Below are 7,350 nucleotides of genomic sequence, written 5' to 3' on the forward strand. Positions count from 1 at the left end.
TCTCTCGAAAGAAGTGAGTGGGAGGAAAGTAGAACTTGACGAGGTAACTGTACCTGCTCCCTTACTGGAAAGTAGTACATCACAGAAAACTGTTTCAGTGACACCTACACCAGTTAGTGAGGAAGCTAATGATAATGATCATGAAACTTCAGATCAAGATACTACTGAACCTCGTACATCAACCAGAGTAAGATCCGCACCAGAGTGGTACGGTAATCCTGTTCTGGAAGTTCATGCTACTAGATCATGATGAACCTACGAACTATGAAGAAGCGATGGTGAGCCCAGATTCCGCCAAAATGGCTGAAGCCATGAAATCTGAGATGGGATCCATGTATGAGAACAAAGTATGACTTTGGTATGCCCGATGATCGGCAAGATTGAGAATAATGGATCTTCAAGAAGAAGACTACAGCTGACCGGTAATGTTACTGTCTACCAAAGCTCGACTTGTCGCAAAAGTTTTCGACAAGTCAAGGGGTTGACTACGATGGAGACCTTCACCCGTTAGCGATTGCTTAAGTCTGTCGAATCATGTTAGCAATTGCCGCATTTTATGATTATGAAATTTGGCAGATGGATGTCAAAACTGCATTCCTGAATGGATTTCTGGAAGAAGAGTTGTATATGATGCAACCAGAAGGTTTTGTCGATCCAAAGGGAGCTAACAAAGTGTGCAAGCTCCAGCGATCCATTTATGGACTGGTGCAAGCCTCTCGGAGTTGGAATAAACACTTTGATAGTGTGGTCAAAGCATTTGGTTTTATACAGACTTTCGGAGAAGCCTGTATTTACAAGAAAGTGAGTGGGAGCTCTGTAGCATTTCTGATATTATATGTGGATGACATATACTAATTGGAAATGATATAGAATTTCTGGATAGCATAAAGGGATACTTGAATAAGATTTTTTCAATGAAAGACCTTGGTGAAGCTGCTTACATATTAGGCATAAAGATCTATAGAGATAGATCAAGACGCTTAATTGGACTTTCACAAAGCACATACCTTGACAAAGTTTTGAAGAAATTCAAAATGGATCAAGCAAAGAAAGGGTTCTTGCCTGTGTTACAAGGTATGAAATTGAGTCAGACTCAATCCCCGACCACTGCAGAAGATAGAGAGAAAATGAAAGATGTTCCCTATGCTTCAGCCATAGGCTCTATCATGTATGCAATGCTGTGTACCAGACCTGATGTGTGCCTTGCTATAAGTTTAGCAGGGAGGTACCAAAGTAATCCAGGAGTGGATCACTGGACAGTGGTCAAGAACATCCTGAAATACCTAAAAAGGACTAAGGATATGTTTCTCGTATATGGAGGTGACAAAGAGCTCATCGTAAAAGGTTACGTTGATGCAAGCTTTGACACTGATCCGGACGATTCTAAATCGCAAACCGGATACGTGTTTACATTAAACGGTGGAGATGTCAGTTGGTGCAGTTCTAAACAAAGCGTCGTAGCGGGATCTACATGTGAAGAGGAGTACATAGCTGCTTCGGAAGCAGCGAATGAAGGAGTCTGGATGAAGGAGTTCATATCCGATCTAGGTGTCATACCTAGTGCATCGGGTCCAATGAAAATCTTTTTTGACAATACTGGTGCAATTGCCTTGGCAAAGGAATCCAGATTACACAAGAGAACCAAGCACATCAAGAGACGCTTCAATTCCATCCGGGATCTAGTCCATGTGGGAGACATAGAGATTTGCAAGATACATACGGATCTGAATGTTGCAGATCCGTTGACTAAGCCTCTTCCACAAGCAAAACATGATCAGCACCAAGGCTCCATGGGTGTTAGAATCATTACTGTGTAATCTAGATTATTGACTCTAGTGCAAGTGGGAGACTGAAGGAAATATGCCCTAGAGGCAATAATAAAGTTATTATTTATTTCCTTATATCATGATAAATGTTTATTATTCATGCTAGAATTGTATTAACCGGAAACATAATACATGTGTGAATACATAGACAAACAGAGTGTCACTAGTATGCCTCTACTTGACTAGCTCGTTAATCAAAGATGGTTATGTTTCCTAACCAAACAAAGAGTTGTTATTTGATTAACGAGGACACATCATTAGTTGAATGATCTGTATTGACATGACCCATTCCATTAGCTTAGCACCCGATCGTTTAGTATGTTGCTATTGCTTTCTTCATGACTTATACATGTTCCTATGACTATGAGATTATGCAACTCCCGTTTGCCGGAGGAACACTTTGGGTGCTACCAAACGTCACAACGTAACTGGGTGATTATAAAGGAGCATTACAGGTGTCTCCAAAGGTACATGTTGGGTTGGCGTATTTCGAGATTAGGATTTGTCACTCCGATTGTCGGAGAGGTATCTCTGGGCCCTCTCGGTAATGCACATCACATAAGCCTTGCAAGCATTACAACTAATATGTTAGTTGTGAGATGATGTATTACGGAACGAGTAAAGAGACTTGCCGGTAACGAGATTGAACTAGGTATTGGATACCGACAATCGAATCTCGGGCAAGTAACATACCGATGACAAAGGGAACAACGTATGTTGTTATGCGGTCTGACCGATAAAGATCTTCGTAGAATATGTAGGAGCCAATATGGGCATCCAGGTCCCGCTATTGGTTATTGACCGGAGATGTGTCTCGGTCATGTCTACATTGTTCTCGAACCGTAGGGTCCGCACGCTTAACGTTACGATGACAGTTATTATGAGTTTATGCATTTTGATGTACCGAAGGTGTTCGGAGTCCCGGATGTGATCACGGACATGACGAGGAGTCTCGAAATGGTCGAGACATAAAGATTGATATATTGGAAGCCTATGTTTGGATATCGGAAGTGTTCCGGGTGAAATCGGGATTTTACCGGAGTACCGGGAGGTTACCGGAACCCCCCGGGAGCTATATGGGCCTTAGTGGGCTTTAGTGGAAAGGATAAAGGGGCAGCCCAAGGTGGGCCGCGCGCCTCCCCCCTCCCCTAGTCCTATTAGGACAAGGAGAGGTGGCCGGCCCCCCTCTCTCTCTCTTTCCCCCTCGGGGAATCCTATTCCAACTAGGATTGGGGGGGAGTCCTACTCCCGGTAGGAGTAGGACTCCTCCTGCGCCCTCCTCCTGGCCGGCCGCCCCCTCCCCCTTGGATCCTTTATATACGGGGGCAGGGGGCACCTCTATACACACAAGTTGATCCTTGAGATCGTTCCTTAGCCGTGTGCGGTGCCCCCTGCCACCATATTCCACCTCGATCATATTGTAGCGGTGCTTAGGCGAAGCCCTGCGACGGTAGAACATCAAGATCGTCACCACGCCATCGTGCTGAAGGAACTCCTTCCCGACGCTTTGCTGGATCGGAGCCCGGGGATCGTCATCGAGCTGTACGTGTGCTAAGAACTCGGAGGTGCCGGAGTAACGGTGCTTGGATCGGTCGGATCGGGAAGATGTACGACTACTTCCTCTACGTTGCGTCAACGCTTCCGCAGTCGGTCTGCGTGGGTACGTAGACAACACTCTCCCCTCTCGTTGCTATGCATCACCATGATCTTGCATGTGCGTAGGAAATTTTTTGAAATTACTGCGTTCCCCAACACCTTCTGTACCCCATTTTTACTTTCTGTTATTTATATTAAATAAAATAAAAATAAATATTTTTCTGTCTGTTATCTGATTATCCATGCAATATAAAAACACCTCGAAAATAAAAGTTCTCCAAATGCCCTGAAATTTAAATATGATTTTTTCTAGAATATTTGAGGATTTATGGACCTGACAACACACCAGGGGGGTCAACCACCTGCCCACGAGGGTGGAGGGCGCGCCTACCCCTCCAGGGCGCGCCCCCTGCCTTGTGGGCCCACAGTGGCCCTCCTCCACTTAGTCCTACACCCACACACTTCTTCTTCCTCCCCCAAACACGAATATCCAGCTAAAGCACGAGTTCTACCTCATTTTGCTGCCATTTTCGATCTCCTTGCTTAAAGCACATCTCACAAAACTGCTTGGGGAGATTGTTCCTTGGTATGTGACTCCTCCATTGGTCCAATTAGTTTTTGTTCTAGTGCTTTATTCATTGCAAATTTTTGCTGCTTAGGTGACCTTGTTCTTGAGCTTGCATGTCAAATTTATATGGTTCCAAATAGTTTTGATGCATGATATAGGCCCTAGGCACTTGTATGAGTAGTTGCTATCAATATTATTGAGTTTGGTTTACTTTTATTTTGAAGTTACTAAAAAATTTCAGAATTTTTCAGAGGAAAAATGCTTAGGAAAATGTTCCAAGGTGGTTCTTCAAGGAAGCAAGGACCCAGGCTTGCAATGCGTGATGCTGATGAAGAGCCACCAAGAGACGCTCCAGTGCATCCTTGTGAGTGGCCTTCTAAAAACTTTATGGATCGAGCAGGAATAAAAGAAGAATTCAACGCATATTTGCGTAACGCTGATCTCGTGAGCTTCGAGGAAGAGAAGTGCAGTCAGTATCACAACCTCACCAGTACCTTTGTGAGCAAGTTTGAATTTTCAACTTCATGTAATTCTCCAACTGTCCTATTTGATCTTTATGATAAATCTTATACTATGGACTTACAGGACTTTACCACTGCTTGCAAACTTCCATAATGGGGTAGTATAAGAGATCCTCGCAAATCTGAATTTAGAGATTTCCTTACTAATATAACTGTGGGATAATCTAGAGATATTACACAAGCTACCATAGGGAGCATTCACTTTCCTTCCATACATTATTTTGCTCTCTTCATAGGTAGATGCATAAATGGTAAAGATGAGGCATGTCACATGTGTGTCGCTGACCTCAGTATTCTTAGGAGTGCTGTGTTAGGAGACAAATCATATAATTTGGGAGCCATTGTTGCACGTAGGTTGCATCTTAATAGATTTAATGGAGACTTCTTTGGAGGAATTTATGCAACCCGCGTAGCTAATATTCTTGGTATAGACATACGCGAAGATGATACTGAATTACCTCCTGCTTATCTAGATTTTAATGCTATGGTTCACCATCAGTTTGTCGAGAGGAACGAATCACCTCTCCAGTATCGAATAATCTTTGACAGACGTCGTGCTGTCCGTATTACTCTCCCTGCTCCTGCCTTCTTTGATTATCAGGCAAGAGGAGGATACACTATTACCAGAGAGGAGGCAGATGAGTATGAGAGGAGAGAGGAGGCCTCTCGTCGCCACGCTGCAGCTCAGCTGGTGATAGCTGCTGCATCACAATACGACCCCAGCTACTATTATGGATATCCGCCAGGCCAGCCGTAGCCATAGACCAACTTAGGCCAAAAGCCTAAGCTTGGGGGAGTACGTATTTCCCACTGACATTACATTTATGCTCACACACTCATTGCTAGTTGTCGGTGCTCATATTTTTTCATTGTATCATCCATGCTAGTTTATTTTCCTTTTTATGCTTTCTTCATGTGTGTTTGATAAAACTTAAGAAAAACCAAAAAAATTAGTGGTAGCTTTTCATTAGTTTAATTTCCATGCTTGTAGTAGTAATTAAAAAGAAAACCCCAAAAGATTTCATGTTCTTCTTTTGCTTGTTGGGAGCTTTCCCGTAAAAATAGTTTTATTTCTTTTCTTTCCTTTGGGGGTCGATAGGAGAAGACCATAATTAAATTGTTGAAGTGGCTCTTATATGCATTATTGTTTATCTGAAAAAAGAGCCCATATTGCCTTGTCTTCTCCTGTTTATTGAATGCCTGCAGATTCCAGCTTAGTCCAATGCACATGCACTATTATTATTATTCACATCATTCGGTCGTGCAAGTGAAAGGCAATTATGATGATATATGATGGACTGACTGAGATGAGAAAAGCGGGTATGAACTCGACCTCTTTTGTTTTTGTAAATATGATTAGTTCATCATTCCTGATTCAGCCTATTATGAATAAACATGTTTGCAATGACAACTAGAGATCATAGTTTCTCGTGCCATGCTTGATTAGCTGTGAGTTATAATGGTTTACCTTGTGTGCCAACATGCTATTAAAATGGTTATGATGTGGTATGATAGGGTGGTATCCTCCTCTGAATGATTTAAGTGACTTGACTTGGCGCATGTTTACGCATGTAGTTGAAACAAAATCAACATTGCCTTCACGACATTTATGTTCATGGTGGATTATATCCTACTCATGCTTGCATTCGGTGTTGATTAATTTTAATGCATGTTCATGACTGTTGTCGCTCTCTAGCTGGTCGCTTCCCAGTCTTTTGCTAGCCTTCACCTGTACTAAGCGGGAATACTGCTTGTGCATCCAATTCCTTAAACCCCAAAGTTATTCCACATGAGTCCACTATACCCACCTATATACGGTATCTACCTGCCGTTCCAAGTAAATTGTATGTGCCAAACTCTAAACCTTCAAATAAATATCCTGTTTTTATGCTCGAAAAGCTCATGTATCAACTTGGGTTGTCTGTATCTTCCATGTTAGGCGGGTTATTCTCAAGAGGAGTGGACTCCGCTCCTCACTCACGAGATAAATGGCTGGTCACCGGGATGCCCAGTCCCATGCTTTATGCAAACTAAATCAAAATAATTGCAAACAAACCCCCCCTAGGACTCTTGTTAGTTGGAGGCACACGTTGTTTCGAGCAAGCCATGGATTGATGCTTGTGGTGGAAGGGGGAGTATAAACTTTACCATTCTGTTTGGGGACCGCCTATAATGTGTGTAGCATGGAAGATATCGCCATCTGTTGGTTGTTATGTTGACAATGAAAGTATACCACTCAAAATATTATTCACCTCTGTTTCAAAACCAAGCTCTGGCACCTCTACAAATCCCTTCTTCCCTCTGCGAAGGGCCTATCTATTTACTTTTATGCTGAGTCATCATCCTCTTATTAAAAAGCACCAGTTGGAGAGCACTGCTGTCATTTGCATTCATTACTGATAGTCTACATTGAGTATGACTTGACTGGATCCCTTTTACCATGAATTACAATGTCTAGTCAGTCCTTGGTCTTTAAAGGTGCTCTGCATTTATGTTTTGCGGTCTCAGAAAGGGCTAGCGAGATACCACCTTGTTATATCATATTATGATTGTTTTGAGAAAGTGTTGTCATCCAAGATTTATTATTATGGCTCGCTAGTTGATTATGCTATTGATATGAGTAAACTTGAGACCTATGCGTTATTGCGAATGTGGTTAGTTATAATCTTTGCTGAAAACTTGAATGCTCGCTTTACATATTTACAACAACAAGAGCAAACAGAGTTTGTAAAAAAATTTCTTTATCACTTTCTGTTTGTCAACTGAATTGCTTGAGGACAAGCAAAGGTTTAAGCTTGGGGGAGTTGATACGTCTCCAACGTATCTACTTTTCCAAACA

The sequence above is a fragment of the Triticum urartu genome, chromosome 5 (genome assembly GCF_003073215.2).
Source record: "Triticum urartu cultivar G1812 chromosome 5, Tu2.1, whole genome shotgun sequence".
Classification (NCBI taxonomy): Eukaryota; Viridiplantae; Streptophyta; class Magnoliopsida; order Poales; family Poaceae; genus Triticum; species Triticum urartu.